Below are 17,500 nucleotides of genomic sequence, written 5' to 3' on the forward strand. Positions count from 1 at the left end.
CCCTCCATTTTCTCATTCCCTCGGGACAGCAGAGGTAACCGCTCATCCTGCCGCAAGGAGATGTTCCAGCGCCTATCCGGAAAGCTCGCCTGAGGTTATGCCTCGGGCGGTCCTCTGGGTGCACGCGACCTCTGCCGCTCCCTACATTTTTTTTTTTTTTTTTTTTTTTTGTTACTGTCCATAGAAATTTAAAAACCCAAAGCTTTAATTTTAATTAACATTGGTCGGAGGATTGTGTTGGGGGTTTTTCATTCTTTAAAATTTTAAACATTTTTTAGAAAAATCTTAGTGAATTTACTGATCCACATCAAGCAGTATAATAGAGCATATAGCTATGAAATCTAAGAAATTTTTTTAAACATATGGTGAATAGCAACGTTTTTTCACTAAACATGGTGTTTGATTATCCTTTGAAACCGTGTATAAACTTCCATTTGCCTCTTTGTGTTTTTGGCCGTCTTTATGTGACGAATAGTGTAAGTGTAGCAAACCCGGATTACTATTGCTTAGTTGAGACCGCCTGCAACTCTACATTCCATGAATGCTATTTATTCCTGGATTTTGCAATGAGAGATGTCTGGAAAATGTCTGAAAGTTTAGAAAATGGTAGCATTTGAAAATTAGTTTGTAAGAGTGAGAGTGTGCTGTGAGAGTGCGGGGTTATAACATTTAACGTAAATTTTACAATCGTTTAAATTTAGATTAAAAATTCAGTACGGTTATGTTTTTTTTCCATTAAATTCATTATAAGATATAATTCTGTTGCCTTTTGATATCTTGCAACGACTTAAACTGCACAAAATGACGCTTAAGGGTAACAAAACCTCTCTATTTTCTTTATTTTTTTAATTATCTATCTTTTAAAGGAAATTACGATAAACGCTTTTGATCTCTGGCAGACAAGATTGAGATGATGGGAAACAGTCTTTTACTTTAGAAATATATTACGCTACACTCAGAAAATCCTTTCGGTCTGAAGCTTTTCCATGTAAGTATTTTTTTTTTTTTTTTTTTATATTAAGGAAAAAGTATCAGAAAACAAAAAAGTGCACAAAAAAAATCCAACATAAACGGTGTACCTTGACTTTGGATTTTTTAAAAAAGTTTTCTTTTTAGGTAATGTACAATAATTTTTTTGAAATATCATTGGGTGATACCCCTTTTAACTTTGTGTACATATAAATCGAAGTTAACATTCATTTAATAGGCCTTTTATTAGCCTAACTTACAATCACATTACAGTATTTACTTTTCAATACAGTAAAAAATCATACCCAAACGTGTAATACATAATCGAGATTCACATCATTTCACATCCTGGTTTCCAAGTGAATCGCAAGCCATTAGCATCTTCCGTTTTTAAAGCTCGCGAATTAACTCTGTTTCGAACATGTATTCGTTCGGGTTTGAGAGAGGTTCGATCACACACGCAGGAAAGATTGCTGTGTCGAAACATTTCTCCTGTCAACAAGAAAATCATTAGTATAGTGTATACTTGTCTATTTAGTTTATATCTTTTATTTTTTTTCAAATTTTCATATACTATATCCGGTAAATTCAGGATCCGTTAAAGAATTACAATGAACTGTGGTTTCCATCCTCAATTCAACTTTCCTCGCTTGGCAGTTATATTATGGCGAGATTTAACAGTGAACACACTTCAAGAAGTGCTTCCCCCCCTCCCCCAGCCTGCTTCCCCTTTTTACCTCAAGCGTCGTAGATGGCCGGTTCCCCCTGAAGGGGGTTCTGGCAGTCCTCGCACGCCCGGTTGAGCTTGGCCCAGATGGCGCGGTTGTAGAGCCCTTGCAACGAAGGGTCGAACGCTTCCCGCTTGGCCAGGCGGAGAGCCGAGGCCGCACCCGTCGAGGTCGAAGAGGAAGGCGACGAAGGAAGCTGGGGGGGAGGGGGGCTGTGACCGGGATCCATGATTCTTGCGAGATCATAACGTTTACAGGAGGCAGCCAGAGCAAGGATCATCCACATTGCCTGTAAATACAAGAAAAAAGAAAAAAAGTGAAACGCCACATTCAGCATCGAGTTCTTTCCATCACAAAATGCACGAAGAATAGACACTTGATATAAGAAATAAAAAACGCAACTTCTACTCACACAGCCAGACATGACGCTAGAGAGTGGACTTACGAGTGGATGTGATGCTGGGGAAGACACTGGCCTTCCAGCACCCAGGCTTCCTTTTATAGGGAAAAAAACGCCCCCCCGCATGCACGTGCGCTGACAATTTACTTGACAATTGATCCGTTTCTTTAAACTGGTCTAATCGAGGTTCGATTGGGGATTGCGAGAGATCTTCCTCCTCTTTTTCCCCTTCTGTAAATCATCCTTTATATATGGGAGTTATGTTAAGCCTAGGAGTAATATACAATAATTGTGTGAAAATGTGTGCGTGTATGTAAAATCACATACCCCAAACCACACACACACACACGCATACACACACCCCACACACGTACACACACACACACACATATATAAAATACATACACGTGTGTGTGGTTTTATACTTACATAATCATCATCATCAAGGGCTAATGCCCGACGGGGCGCATGGCCGCATCCACCCTTCGCTTCCACCCACGATGGTCCCTCATGGAAAAATCTTCAGGCAGGGCCCTCGTCTCATCTCTAACTCCTCGCGACAAGTTTCGTCGAGCGCCCAAGCCATGACTTTCCCTGGTTATCCCACAGGCTTCCTCCACCCAGGGTTATCTCCGCAAAGAGACAACCTGAGGGCAGAGTCAGCCACAGGGAAATGAGTGGCCTATATAAAACCCTTAGTTGGGACCCCGGATTATGCAAGTAACAAGTCCTACATCAGTCTCACGGTGTAGCCATAGGTTGGATATGTGGTCCTGCCAACTGTACCCCATGATCCGGCAAAGAGACTTGTTACAAAAGGCATCAAGACGAGACTCCAGGCACTAGATAGCGTCAAGGTTTTACTACCATAAAGCGGTCTGACAGCCCAGAGATGTGGACTATGCTACCAAGCTGTGTAAATCTCTGTGACTTCAACGTTTCCCCTTAGCAAGCATGGGGTCGACTGAACGGGTTCCCTAACAGACCCCAAAGTCCTGAATCTTGGTCTTGGTCCAGAAGAAACCCCTAGGTCTAAGGGCTTTGCCTCATTGCTAAATGCATCAAGAGCCCCATCAGTGACTCCAGGGGTTTAGATAGGATAGCAACATCATTGGCAAAGTCAAGGTCTGAGACCTTGATATTGCCCAGTGTTGCTCCACACTGACTTTGGCTAGTACTCTGCCCATTATCCAGTCAATACAGGTGTTGAGAAGTGTTGGTGCAAGGGCACAGCCTTGCTTCATTTTCCCGAATTAACAGGGAAGAAGTTTGACAAGGCCCCCACCCCCCTTTACAGCACTTTCAGTACCGGTATATAGGCTTGCTATTAGGCTAATAATCCATGTCAGAATTTTCCCCCGGTCTCAGATCTCCCATAGCGATTCTCGAGGGACCGAGTCAAACGCCTTCTTGAGGGGTTTTGTAGGTGCAAGCAACCCACGACCAAACTCACGACGGTGTTCCAAATTACTCGAAGCGCTAGTATTTGGTCTATTGTGGATTTGTCAGGAGTGAATCCAGATTGCTCTGATCTCTGGTGCAGATGGTCGCAGATCTGTTTCAGAAGAATGTGGGCGAAAACTTTGCCTGGTATGCTGAGCAGTGTAGCTGCTACAGTCCCATGCATCCCCCTTTCCCATTCCAGAGAGGGATGACCATGCCCCTCAACAGGTCAAGGGGGAAAGGTAGTGGGCTGCCCGATGGCAGTCAAGACTGCATGCAAGCCCCGAGCCATAGGTTCACTCCCAGCCTTTAGAAGTTCAGCAGGGATATCACATATGTGTGGAGCTTTCCCACATTTCAGCTTTGGGAAAACGCCATCCTAATTCCATAGGGTAGGAGGTTCCTCGCGATGGGTGGGTCTGGCACAGGTATTGTGATATCGCTTGCATCCAAGCTAACTGTTGGAGGGCTATCTGGTACAGCTGCTCAAAATACTCAGCCCAACGTTCATGAACCCCAACATGATCTGAGATGAATACCCATTGTAATTGAGGGAATAAAATGTTTTATTTATTTTATTTTATTTATTATTTTTTTTTTCCTTTTTTTTTCTTTTTTTTTCTTTTATCTATCCATCCACTGAGCGGACTGCAGTCATCGCGAGGAGGCTTAGAATTCAGCTTTCTCAGGACTTTGGGGGGCAGGGGGGAAGGTCGTTTACCAAGAAATGGCTTTCAACCTCCTCAGCAAATTCCTGTGAAAGTTCCTTGTCCCTTCTCAGCAGTGTCCGAGCCCTACACGTCAAAGATCGATGGGAAAGCGACACGCTTCGGCGGCCTCCAATGTCTCCAGGGAGATGGAATTCTGCCTTGCCCTCGGTGTTTACGCCAATGGTCTCCTGGCTGCTTCGAGTGTTTCATGCTTGAAAAACTCCCCAGAGCAACTGGGTCCGTCAGGTTATTAAGTTCTATTAATCTAACAGAGACTGCCCTGGTGAACACACAGGCACACTCCTCTCTCAGTCCGTCCAAGTGAAACACCTTGGAGTGGCCATTGATGGACGGGAGTTTTGAAGTGGACCCATAGGGTAGCCACTCTGGTAAACTCTGCAGTTCTGGAGGATCCTCCATCACGTGGTACAAGAATGTGGTCGATCTCCTTGATCCACTGTACCTGTATCACTATACCATGTCCAGCGATGCAGGTTGGAACACTGGTACCAGGAGCCAGAGATCCTCATTCTCTGGGAACTAGGGAAAGTCCTAGAGAAGGGGTGTTGTCGTGCTGGATCAGCTCCGACAGACATCTCATAGCCAGCTCAGTCACAGCGAAAAATCTCGCCAGGGCAATTGTCTGCACGGATGAGAGTTTGGCATAGAACGCCTCTTTCATATCGAGTTTACAAACATCAGTACAAGCATACCGAAACAACCAAAAGACATGAAACCAAAAGCATGATTCAGTCTCAATACCATAATCCGTTCATCAACCGGTTCACTTTAACTACCGAGGGCTGAAGTCGGCTGGAGATGGCTATGGCTACTCCTGGACATACACGCCCATCGCTGCGGCCCGACCAGTAGTAGGTGTACCCACCCTTTACTGATCGTGCCGCTGCCAGGTCTTCTCACCTCCGAGAGGGCAGCCACCTCACCTCCCAGTTGCTCCAATTCCCTCGACAGCAGAGGTAACCGCTCACCCTGCCGGAAGGAGCAGAGTTTCCAGGCGCCTATCCGGAAAGCTCGCCTGAGGTTATCCCTCGGGCGGTCACTCTGGGTGCACGCGACCTCTGCCCGCCCCTACATTTTATTTTTTTTTTTTTTTTTTTTAGCTACTGTCCGTAGCAATTAACCCAAATGTTTTACTTTTAATTAACATGCATTGGTCGGAGGATGTGTTGGTTGGCCCTTCATTCTTTCAAATTAACATTTTTTGGGAAAAAATCTTAGTGAATTTACTGATCCACATCAAGCATAAAATAGAGCATATAGCTATAAAATCTAAGTAATTTTTTTAAAACATATGGGTGAATAACAACGTTTTTCACTAAACTTTGGTGTTGCTTTACCCTTTGAAACCGTGTATAAATTTCCCTTTGCCTCTTTGTGTTTTGGCCGTCTTTTTTGTGACGAAATTAGTGTAAGTGTAGCAAACCCAGGTTACTATTGCTTACGTAGAGACCGCCTGAAAACTCTACATTCCACTGAAATGCTATTTATTCCTGGATATTGCAATGAGAGATTTTATGGAAAATATCTAAAAAGTTTAGAAATGGTAGCATTTACAAATATAGATTGTAAGAGTGCAGAGTGTGCTGTGAGAGTGCTGGGTTATAACATTTAACGTGCCATTTTACAATCGCTTAATTAGATTAAAATATACAGTACGGTTATGTTTTTTTTTTCCCTTAATTCATTATAAGATATAATTCTGTTGCCTTTTGATATCTTGCAACGGCTTAAACTGCACAAAAATGATCGCTTAATGATAAACAAATTCTCTTACTTTCTTTATTTATAATTATCTATCTTTTAAGGAAAATTTCAATAACGCTTTTGATCTCTGGCAGACATGATTGAGATGATAATAGGGAAAAAAGTTTCCCTTACTTTGAAAATTATTACGCTACACTCAGAAAAACATTTTGGTCTGAAAGCTTTTCCATGCAGGTTTTTTTTTTTTTTATATTAAAGGAAAAAGTATCAGGAAAAAAAAAGGTGACACACAAAAAAAAATAAATAAAAAATAAATGGCGTTTTCTTATCTTGGATTTATAAAAGTCTTTTTAGGTAAATCACGGAATAATATTTAATGTACAATAATTTTATTTGGAATATCATTTGGTGTACCCCTTTTTAATTTTGCGTACATGAAAACCAATTTAACATTCATTTAATATTTTTCTTTACCCAAAATTTACAATCAAAATCAGTATTTATTCAAACATTAAAAATTATACCCAACGTATATTACTAAATCGATATTACATCATTCACATCTGGTTTTTCCGAGTAAATCGATGCCTTTTAGCATCTTCCGTTTAAAGCTCGCAAATTTAAATCGCTTCAAACATGTATTCGCTAGATTGAAGAGAGTTCGATCACACACGCAGGAAAGATTCGTGTCGAAACTTTTTCCCCCTTTTAAACAAGAAAAAATCTTAGTATAGTATATATTGTCTTTTTGTTTTTATTTTTTATTTTTTTCAATTTTTCAAAAAATTATATATAGAAAATTTTAGGACCCCAAAAAGAACCCTCGTTTTTGGGTTATTTTGGGAGATATAACGGGAACACACTTCTAGAAGTGCTCCCTACCCCCCTTTTTACTGCAACTCGTAGATGGCCGGTTCCTTTGAAAAAGGTTTGGCATCCTCGCACGCCCGGTTGAGTTTGGGCCCAGATGGCGCTTTTGAGATCCCCTTGCCAAAGGGGTTTTCGAACGCTTCCCGTTTTGGCCAGGCGGGAGCCGGGGGCCGCACCCGTGGGGGTCGAAGGGGAAGGCGCAAAGGGAAAAGCTGGGGGGAGGGCGGCTGTGGCCGGGATCCATGATTCTTGCGAGATCATGACGTACAGAGGGCGCCAGGCAAGGATCATCCATTGCCTGAAAATACAAAAAAAAAAAAAAAAAAAAAAAGTGAAACGCCACATCAGCAATCGAGTTTTTCCATAAAAAAATGCACAAAAGAATGGACATTTATAAAAAAATACAAATCACTTCATAACGAGCCGAATGACCCCTGAGAGTTGCTTGACGAGGGGATGTGATACGGGGAAGACCCGGCTTCCCAGCACCCAGGTTCCTTTTTATGGAAACCCCCCACCCGCATGCCCGTCGCTGAAAAATTTTACTTGATAAAATTGATCCCTTGGGAACTGGTCTAACGAGGTTCAAAATAAGCGGTCCAAATTGGGGATTGGAAGATCTTCCCCCTCTTTTTCCCTTTGTAAATCATCCTTTATGTAGGGGGGTTATGTTAACAGCCAGGAGTAAATAAAATTTATATTGTGTGTACATGTTCCCGTGTTGAAAAAAAATCACATACCAAACCACACACACACACACCATACACACACACACACCAAAAACCCACACCACACACACAACCACCACTTTATATTATATAATAATTATATATATATATATATGTATATTATTATATATACACACGTGTGTGTGGGTTTTATTACAAAATCATCAACATCATCATCAAGGGGCAAACGCCGACGGGGCGCATCCCGCAACCACCCTTCGCTTCCCCACGAGGGCCCTCATGCAAATCTCAGGAGGCCTCGGCCCTTTCCTAACTCCTCGCACAATTCTCGACTCCCCAAACCTGACTTCCTGAGTCGTCCCACGGGCCTCCTCCCCCCAGGGTTATCTCTAAAAGAGACAACCTGAGGGGTAGGGTCACCCGGGGAAAATGAGTGCCCTTTTTTTTTTTTTTTTTTTTTTTAAGCTGATTTGGCGATCCCGGATTATGAAAAGAACAAGTCCTACTCAGTCCACGGTGGCCATAGGTTGGACACGTGGTCCTCCCAACGTACCCATGATCCGGAAAAAAACTTTTTACTAAAGGCATCAAAGACGAGACTCCAAGGCACTAATAGCGTCAAAGGGTTTCCCCTTTCCCTAAATCAAAAAGGGAGTATCCTTTCCAGACCCCAAACCGTCTAATGACTTCTTGGCTGAAAGCCCCAAAATGTGGCTATGCTCCAAGCTTGTAAATCTGTGTTCAACGTCCTCTTTTGAAACATGGTCGACTGAACGGGTTCCCCAACGACCCCCAAAGTCCTGATCTTGGGCTTGGTTCCCCGAAGACCTCTAGGGGTTAAGGGGTTTGCCTCATTTCTAAAAGCCAAGAGCCGCCATCAGTGACTCCGGGGCTCAGATAGGTAGCAACATCATCGGCAAAATCAAGGTCTGAGACCTTTATTGCCTAGTGTTGCCCCCTCTGATTTAGCTAGTAGCTCTCCCATTATCTCCATCAGGGGTTGAAAAAGGGTTTGGGGCAAGGGCACCCTTGCTTCATCCATGATTAACAGGGAAAGTTGGACAGGCACCCACCACACTTTTCAACACTCAGTACCGTTATAGGCTTGCATTAGGTAATAATCCATGTCAAATTCCCCGGGCCAGGATCTCCCAAGCGATTTTTCGATGCACCGAGTCAAGTGCCTTTTTCATTTATGTGGCTGCAAACAACCCCGACCCAAAATCACGACAGGTTTTCCCCAATTTCTCGAAGGCAGTATTTGGTCTATTGGGATTGTCAGGAGTTGAATCCAGACTGCTCCGATTCTAGGCCTTAGCAGATGGTCCCCAGATCCGTTTCAGAAGAATGTGGGCGAAAACTTTTCCCGGTATGCTGAGCGTGTATGCTACAGTCCCCCGGGTCCCTTTTCCCCCTTTCCCGAGAGGGAGACCCTGCCCCCCAAAAGGTCAGGGGGAATGGTACTGGACTGCCAGATGGCAGTCAAGACTGCATGCAAGCCCCGAGCCATAGGTTCACTCCCAGCCTTTAGAAGTTCAGCAGGGATATCACACATGCCTTTCACACACTTCAGCTTGGAAATCGCTATCTTAACCTCCATTAGGGTAGGAGGTTCCTCGCTGATGGGTGGGTCTGGCACAGATATTGTGATATCGCTTGCATCCAAGCTAACTGTTGGAGGGTCTACTTGGTACAGCTGCTCAAATACTCAGCCCAAACGTTCAGAACCCCAACATGATCTGAGATGAATGCCCATTGTAATTAAGGGAATAAAGTGTTTGATTTTTTTTTTTTTTTTTTTTTTTTTTTTAATATATCATCCACTGAGCGGACTGCAGTCATATGCGAGGAGGGTTTTAGAATTCAGCTTTCTCAGGGCTTGGTAGGCAGGGCAAAGGTCGTTTACCAAGAAATGACATTCAACCTCCTCAGCAAGATTCCTGATGAAATGTTCCTTGTCCCTTCTCAGCAGTGTCCGAGCCCTACACGTCAAAGACCGATGGCATGTGACATGCTTCAGTGGCCTCCAATGTCTCCAGGGAGATGGAATTCTGTCTTGCCCTCGGACGTACGCCAATAGTTTTCTGCGCTGCTTCAAGTGTTTCATGCTTGAAGGACTCCCACAGAACAACTGGGTCCGTCAGGTTATCAAGTTCTATGAATCTAACAGAGACTGCCATGGTGAACCCACAGGCCTACACTCAGAAAATCATTTCGGTCTGAAAGCTTTTCCATACAAGTCTTTTTTTTTTTCTTCTTTTAATATTAAAGGAAAAAATATCAGGAAACAAAAAAGGTGACAAAAAAATCTAAAATAAATGGTGTACCTTGACTTTGGATGCATAAAATAGTCTTCTTTTTAGGTAAATCACGGAATAATATTTAATGTACAATAACTTTATTGAAATATCATTTGGTGATGCACCATTTAACTTTGTGTACATATAAATCCAAGTAACATTCATTTAATGGACTTTCATTAGCCTAACTTACAATCACATTACAGTATTTACTTTCAATACGGTAAAAAATTATACCCAACGTGTATTACATAAATCGATATCATTTCACATCCTGGTTTCCGAGTGAATCTGCAAGCCATTAGCATCTTCCGTTTAAAGCTCGCGAATTAACTCTGCTTCGAACATGTATTCGTTCAGGTTGAGAGAGAGTTCGATCACACACGCAGGAAAGATTGCTGTGTCGAAACATTTCTCCCTGTCAACAAGAAAAATCATTAGTATAGTGTATACTTGTCTATTTAGCTTATATCTTTTACTTTTTTCAAATTTCATATAACTATATACGGTAAATTCAGGATCCCGTTAAAGAATGTTACAATGAACTGTGTGTTCCATCCTCAATTCAACTTTCCTCGCTTTGGCAGTTATATTATGGCGAGATTTAACAGTGAACACACTTCAAGAAGTGCTTCCCCCCCTCCCCCCGCCTGCTTCCCCTATTACCTGCAAGGTCGTAGATGGCCGGTTCCTTCCTGAAGAGGTTTTGGCAATCCTCACACGCCCGGTTGAGCTTGGCCCAGATGGCGCGGTTGTAGATGCCCTTGCACGAAGGGTCGAACGCTTCCCGCTTGGCCAGGCGGAGAGCCGAGGCGCACCCGTCGAGGTCGAAGAGGAAGGCGATGAAGAAGCTGGAGGGGAGGGCGGCTGTGACCGGGATCCATGATTCTTGCGAGACTCATAACGCTACAGGAGGCAGCCAGAGCAAGGATCATCCACATTGCCTGTCAATACAAAGAGAAAAAAGAAAAAAAGTGAAACGCCACATTCAGCAATCGAGTTCTTTCCATCACAAAATGCACGAAGAATAGACACTTTATATAAGAAATACAAATGCAACTTCTACTCACACAGCCAGACATGACGCTAGAGAGTGACTTGACGAGTGGATGTGATGCTGGGGAATGACACTGGCCTTCCAGCACCCAGGCTTCCTTTTATATGGAAACGCCCACCCGCAATGACCGTCGCTGAACAATTTACTTGACAAATTGATCCGCTTCGTTAACTGTCTAATCGAGGTTCGATTGGGGATTGCGAGAGATCTTCCTCCTCTTTTTCCCCTTCTGTAAATCATCCTTTATATATGGGAGTTATGTTAACAGCCTAGGAGTAATATACAATATATTGTGTGAAAATGTGTGCGTGTATGTAAAATCACATACACAAACACACACACACACACGCATACACACACACACACACACGTACACACACACACACACACATATATATATACATACACGTGTGTGTGGGTTTATACTTACATAATCATCATCATCAAGGGGCTAATGCCGACGGGGGCGCATGGCCGCATCCCACCATTCGCTTCCAGCCACGAATGGTCCCTCATGGCAAGTCTCCAGACAGGCCCTCGTCTCATCTCTAACTCCTCGCGACAAGTTTCGTCGAGCTGCCAAAGCCATGACTTCCTGGTTATCCCACAGGCTTCCTCCACCAGGGTTATCTCGCAAAGAGACAACTGATGGGCAGGGTCAGCCACAGGGAAACGAGTGCCTATATAGCCTGAGTTGGCGATCCCGGATTATGCAAGTAACAAGTCCTACGTCAGTCTCATGTGTAGCCATAGGTTGGACATGTGGTCTGCCAACTGTACCCCATGATCCGGCAAAGAGACTTGTTACAAAAGGCATCAAGACGAGACTCCAGGCACTAGATAGCGTCAAGGTTTCACTACCATAAAAGCAAAACGGATTGGTCTGTTGCCAGACCAATCCATCTAATGAACTTCTTGGTCTGACAGCCCAGAGATGTGGACTACACTACCAAGCTGTGTAAATATCTGTGACTTCAGCGTCCACTCAGCAATCATAGATCGACTGAACGGGTTCCCCTAACAGACCCCCAAAGTCCTGAATCTTGGTCTTGGTCCAGAAGACCTCTAGGTCTAAGGGCTTTCCCTCATTGCTAAATGCATCAAGAGCCGCCATCAGTGACTCCAGGGACTCAGATAGGATAGCAACATCATTGGCAAAGTCAAGGTCTGAGACCTTGAATTGCCTAGTGTTGCTCCACACTGACTTTGGCTAGTAGCTCTGCACATTATCCAGTCAATACAGGTGTTGAAAAGTGTTGGTGCAAGGGCAGAGCCTTGCTTCATTCCTGAATTAACAGGGAAGAAGTTGACAGGCTCCCACCACACTTTACAGCAGTTTCAGTACCGGTATATAGGCTTGCTATTAGGCTAATAATCCATGTCAGAATTCCCCTTAGTCTCAGGATCTCCCATAGCGATCTCGATGGACCGAGTCAAACGCTTCTTAAGGTTGATGTAGGCTGCAAGCAACCCACGTCCAAACTCACGACGGCGTTCCACAATTACTCGAAGCGCTAGTATTTGTCTATTGTGGATTTGTCAGGAGTGAATCTAGATTGCTCTGATCTCTGGTGCAGATGGTCACAGATCCGTTTCAGGAGAATGTGGGCGAAAACTTTGCCTGGTATGCTGAGCAGTGTAGCTGCTACAGTCCCAGCAATCCCCCTTCCCCTTCCAGAGAGGGATGACCATGCCCCTCAACAGGTCAAGGGGAATGGTAGTGGACTGCCAGATGGCAGTCAAGACTGCATGCAAGCCCCCGAGCCATAGGTTCACTCTCAGCCTTTAGAAGTTCAGCAGGGATATCACATATGTGTGGAGCTTTCCCACATTTCAGCTTGGAAATCACCATCCTAACCTCCATTAGGGTAGGAGGTTCTTCGCTGATGGGTGGGTCTGGCACAGTATTGTGAAATCGCTTGCATCCAAGCTAACTGTTGGAGGGTCTATCTGGTACAGCTGCTCAAAATACTCAGCCCAACGTTCATGAACCCCAACATGATCTGAGATGAATACCCATTGTAATTAAGGGAATAAAGTGTTTTATTTATTTATTTATTATTATTTTTTTCTTTTTTATTTTTTTCCTTTTTTTTTCTTTTTTTCTTTTATCTATCCATCCACTGAGCGGACTGCAGTCATCTGCGAGGAGGGTTTAGAATTCAGCTTTCTCAGGGCTTGGTAGGTAGGGCGAAGGTCGTTTACCAAGAAATGGCTTTCAACCTCCTCAGCAAAATTCCTGATGAAATGTTCCTTGTCCCTTCTCAGCAGTGTCCGAGCCCTACACGTCAAAGACCGATGGCATGCGACACGTTTCGGCGGCCTCCAATGTCTCCAGGGAGATGGAATTCTGCCTTGCCCTCGGGTGTACGCTAATGGACTCCTGGGCTGCTTCAAGTGTTTCATGCTTGAAGAACTCCTACAGAGCAACTGGGTCCGTCAGGTTATCAAGGTCTGTGAATCGATCAGAGCCTGCCATGGTGAACCCACAGGCACACTCCTCTCTCAGTCTGTCCAAGTGAAACACCTTGGAGTGGCCATTGGAGGGACGGAGAGTTTTGAAGTGGAACCCATAGGGTAGCCACTCTGGTAAACTCTGCAGTTCTGGAGGATCCTCCATCACGTGGTAACAAGAATGTGGTCGATCTCCTTGATCACTGTACCTGTATCGCTATACCATGTCCAGCGATGCAGGTTGGAAACGCTGGTACCAGGAGCCAGAGATCCTCATTCTCTGGGACCTAGCAAAGTCCTAGAGAAGGAGGCTGTTGTCGCTGCTGAGATCAGCTCCCGACAGACATCTCATAGCCAGCTCAGTCACAGCGAATATCTCACCGGGGGCAATTGTCTGCCACGGATGAGAGTTTGGCGTAGAACGCCTCTTTCATATCGAGGTTACAAACATCAGTAGAAGCATATACAGCCATAAGAGACATGAAACCAAAGGCATGCTTCAGTCTCAATACCATAATACGTCATCAACCGGTGTCACCTCAACTACTGAGGGCTGAAGTCGGCTGGAGATGGCTATGGCTACTCCCTGGAGGTGATGACCATCGCTGCGGCCCGACCAGTAGTAGGTGTACCCACCCATACTGATCGTGCCGCTGCCAGGTCTTCTCACCTCCGAGAGGGCAGCCACCTCAACTCCCAGTTGCTCCAATTCCCTCGACAGCAGAGGTAACCGCTCATCCTGCTGCAAGGACCAGATGTTCCAAGCGCCTATCGGAAAGCTCGCCTGAGGTTATGCTCGGGCGGTCACTCTGGGTGCACGCGACCTCTGCCGCTCCCTACATTTTTTTTTTTTCTACTGCTATTAGGCCAATAATCCATTTCAGAATTCCCCTGAGTCTCAGGATCTCCCATAACAATTCTCGATGCACCGAGTCAAACAACTTCTTGAGGTCGACGTAGGCTGCAAGCAACGCACGACCAAACTCACAACGGTGTTCCACACTTACTTGAAGCGCTAGTATTCTATTGTGGACTTGCCAGGAGTGAATCCAGACTGCTCCGATCTCTGGTGCCTTAGCAGATGGTTGTAGATCCGTTTCAGAAGAATGTGGGCGAAAACATTGCCTGGTATGCTGAGCAGTGTAATGCCACGGCAGTTGCTACAGTCCCAGCGATCCCCTTTCCCTTTCTAGAGAGGGATGACCATGCTCAACAGGTCAGGGGGAATGGTACTGGACTGTCAGATGACAGGTTCATCTGGCAGTCCAGTACTGTAGGTTCATCCCAGCCGTTAGAAGTTCAGCAGGGATATCAGATATGTCTGGAGCTTTCCCAATTTCAGCTTGGAAATCGCCATCCTAACCTCCATTAGGGTAGGAGGTTCTTCGCTGATGGGGTGGGTCTGGCACAGGTATTGTGATATCGCTTGCATCCAAGCTAACTGTTGGAGGGTCTACCTGGTACAACTGCTCAAAATACTCAGCCCAACGTTCATGAACCCCAACATTATCTGAGATGAATACCCATTGTAATTAATGGATTAAAGTGTTTGAATTATCTATCCATCCACTGAGTGGACTGCAGTCATCTGCCAGGAGGGTTTAGAATTCAGCTTTCTCAGGGCTTGGTAGGCAGGGCGAAGGTCGTTTACCAAGAAATGGCCTTCAACCTCCTCAGCAAGATTCCTGATGAAATGTTCCTTGTCCCTTCTTAGCAGTGTCCGAGCCCTACATGTCAAAGACCGATGGCATGCGACACACTCCGGCGGCCTCCAATGTCTACAGGGGGATGGAATTCTGCCTTGCCCTCGGGTGTACGCCAATGGTCTCCTGGGCTGCTTCAAGTGTTTCATGCTTGAAGAACTCCCACAGAGCAACTGGGTCCGTCAGGTTATCAAGTTCTATGAATCTAACAGAGACTGCCATGGTGAACCCACAGGCACACTCCTCTCTCAGTCTGTCCAAGTGAAACACCTTGGAGTGGCCATTGGAGGGACGGGGAGTTTTGAAGTGGACCCATAGGGTAGCTACTCTGGTAAACTCTGCAGTTCTGGAGGATCCTCCATCACGTGGTAACAAGAATGTGGTCGATCTCCTTGATCACTGTACCTGCATCATTACACCATGTCCAGCAATACAGGTTGGAACGCTGGTACCAGGGGCCAGAGATCCTCATTCTCTGGGACCTAGCAAAGTCCTAGAGAAGGAGGCTGTTGTCGCTGCTGAGATCAGCTCCCGACAGACATCTCATAGCCAGCTCAGTCACAGCGAATATCTCGCCAGGGGCAATTGTCTGCCACGGATGAGAGTTTGGCGTAGAACGCCTCTTTCATATCGAGTTTACAAACATCAGTAGAAGCATATACAGCCATAAGAGACATGAAACCAAAGGCATCCTTCAGTCTCAATACCATAATACGTTCATCAACCGGTGTCACCTTAACTACCGAGAGCTGAAGTCGGTTGGATATGGCTATGGCTACTCCCTGGAGGTGATGACCATCGCTGCGGCCCGACCAGTAGTAGGTGTACCCACCCATACTGATCGTGCCGCTGCCAGGTCTTCTCACCTCCGAGAGGGCAGCCACCTCACCTCCCAGTTGCTCCAATTCCCTCGACAGCAGAGGTAACCACTCATCCTGCCGCAAGGAGCAGATGTTCCAAGCGCCTATCCGGAAAGCTCGCTTGAGGTTATGCCTCGGGCGGTCACTCTGGGTGCACGCGACCTCTGCCGCTCCCTACATTTTTTTTTTTTTTTTTTTTTTGTAGCTACTGTCCGTAGCAATTAAACCCAAATGCTTTACTTTTAATTAACATGCATTGGTCGGAGGATGTGTTGGTTGGTCCTCCATTCTTTCAAATTTAACATTTTTTAGAAAAAATCTTAGTGAATTTACGGATCCACATCAAGCAGTATAATAGAGCATATAGCTATAAAATCTAAGTAATTTTTAAATATATGGGTGAATAACAACGTTTTTTCACTAAACATGGTGTTTGCTTTACCCTTTGAAACCGTGTATAAACTTCCATTTGCCTCTTTGTGTTTTGGCCGTCTTTATGTGACGAAATAGTGTAAGTGTAGCAAACCCAGGATTACTATTGCTTACGTAGAGACCGCCTGCAACTCTACATTCCACTGAAATGCTATTTATTCCTGGATATTGCAATGAGAGATGTATGGAAAATGTCTGAAAGTTTAGAAAATGGTAGCATTTACAAATATAGATTGTAAGAGTGCAGAGTGTGCTGTGAGATTGCTGGGTTATAACATTTAACGTGACATTTTACAATCGCTTAATTAGATTAAAATATACAGTACGGTTATGTTTTTTTTTCCATTAAATTCATTATAAGATATAATTCTGTTGCCTTTTGATATCTTGCAACGGCTTAAACTGCACAAAAATGATCGCTTAGTGATAAACAAATTCTCTCTACTTTCTTTATTTTGTAATTATCTATCTTTTAAAGGAAATTACAATAACGCTTTTGATCTCTGGCAGACATGATTGAGATGATAATAGGAAACAGTCCATTACTTTAGAAAATATATTACGCTACACTCAGAAAATCCTTTCGGTCTGAAAGCTTTTCCATGCAAGTATTTTTTTTTTTTTTTTTTTTTTTTATTAAAGGAAAAAGTATCAGGAAACAAAAAAGGTGACACACAAAAAAATAATAATAAATAAATAAATGGTGTATCTTTATCTTGGATTCATAAAAGTCTTTTTAGGTAAATCACGGAATAATATTTAATGTACAATAATTTTATTTGGAATATCATTTGGTGATACACCGTTTAACTTTGCGTACATGCAAATCCAAGTTAACATTCATTTAATAGGTCTTTCATTAGCCTAACTTACAATCACAATACAGTATTTAATTTCAATACATTAAAAAGTTATACCCAACGTATATTACATAAATCGATATTCACATCATTTCACATCCTGGTTTCCGAGTGAATCTGCATCTTCCGTTTAAAGCTCGCGAATTAACTCTGCTTCGAACATGTATTCGCTCAGATTTAGGGAGAGTTCGATCACACACGCAGGAAAGATTGCTGTGTCAAAACATTTATCCCTGTTAACAAGAAAAAATCGTTAGTATAGTATATATTCAGTCTATTTAGTTTATATCTTTTACTTTT

The 17,500-nt window shown here is 44.0% G+C and overlaps 2 pseudogenes; both read right to left on the reverse strand.

Annotated features, from left to right (window-relative positions):
- Positions 1–1,359: 1,359 nt before the first annotated feature.
- LOC119575622 lies at positions 1,360–2,223 on the reverse strand (annotated as a pseudogene).
- Positions 2,224–10,013: 7,790 nt separating this feature from the next.
- LOC119575231 overlaps positions 10,014–17,500 on the reverse strand; it is an 8,259-nt pseudogene continuing 772 nt past the window's right edge.

The sequence above is a fragment of the Penaeus monodon genome, chromosome 7, assembly GCF_015228065.2.
Source record: "Penaeus monodon isolate SGIC_2016 chromosome 7, NSTDA_Pmon_1, whole genome shotgun sequence".
NCBI lineage: Eukaryota > Metazoa > Arthropoda > Malacostraca > Decapoda > Penaeidae > Penaeus > Penaeus monodon.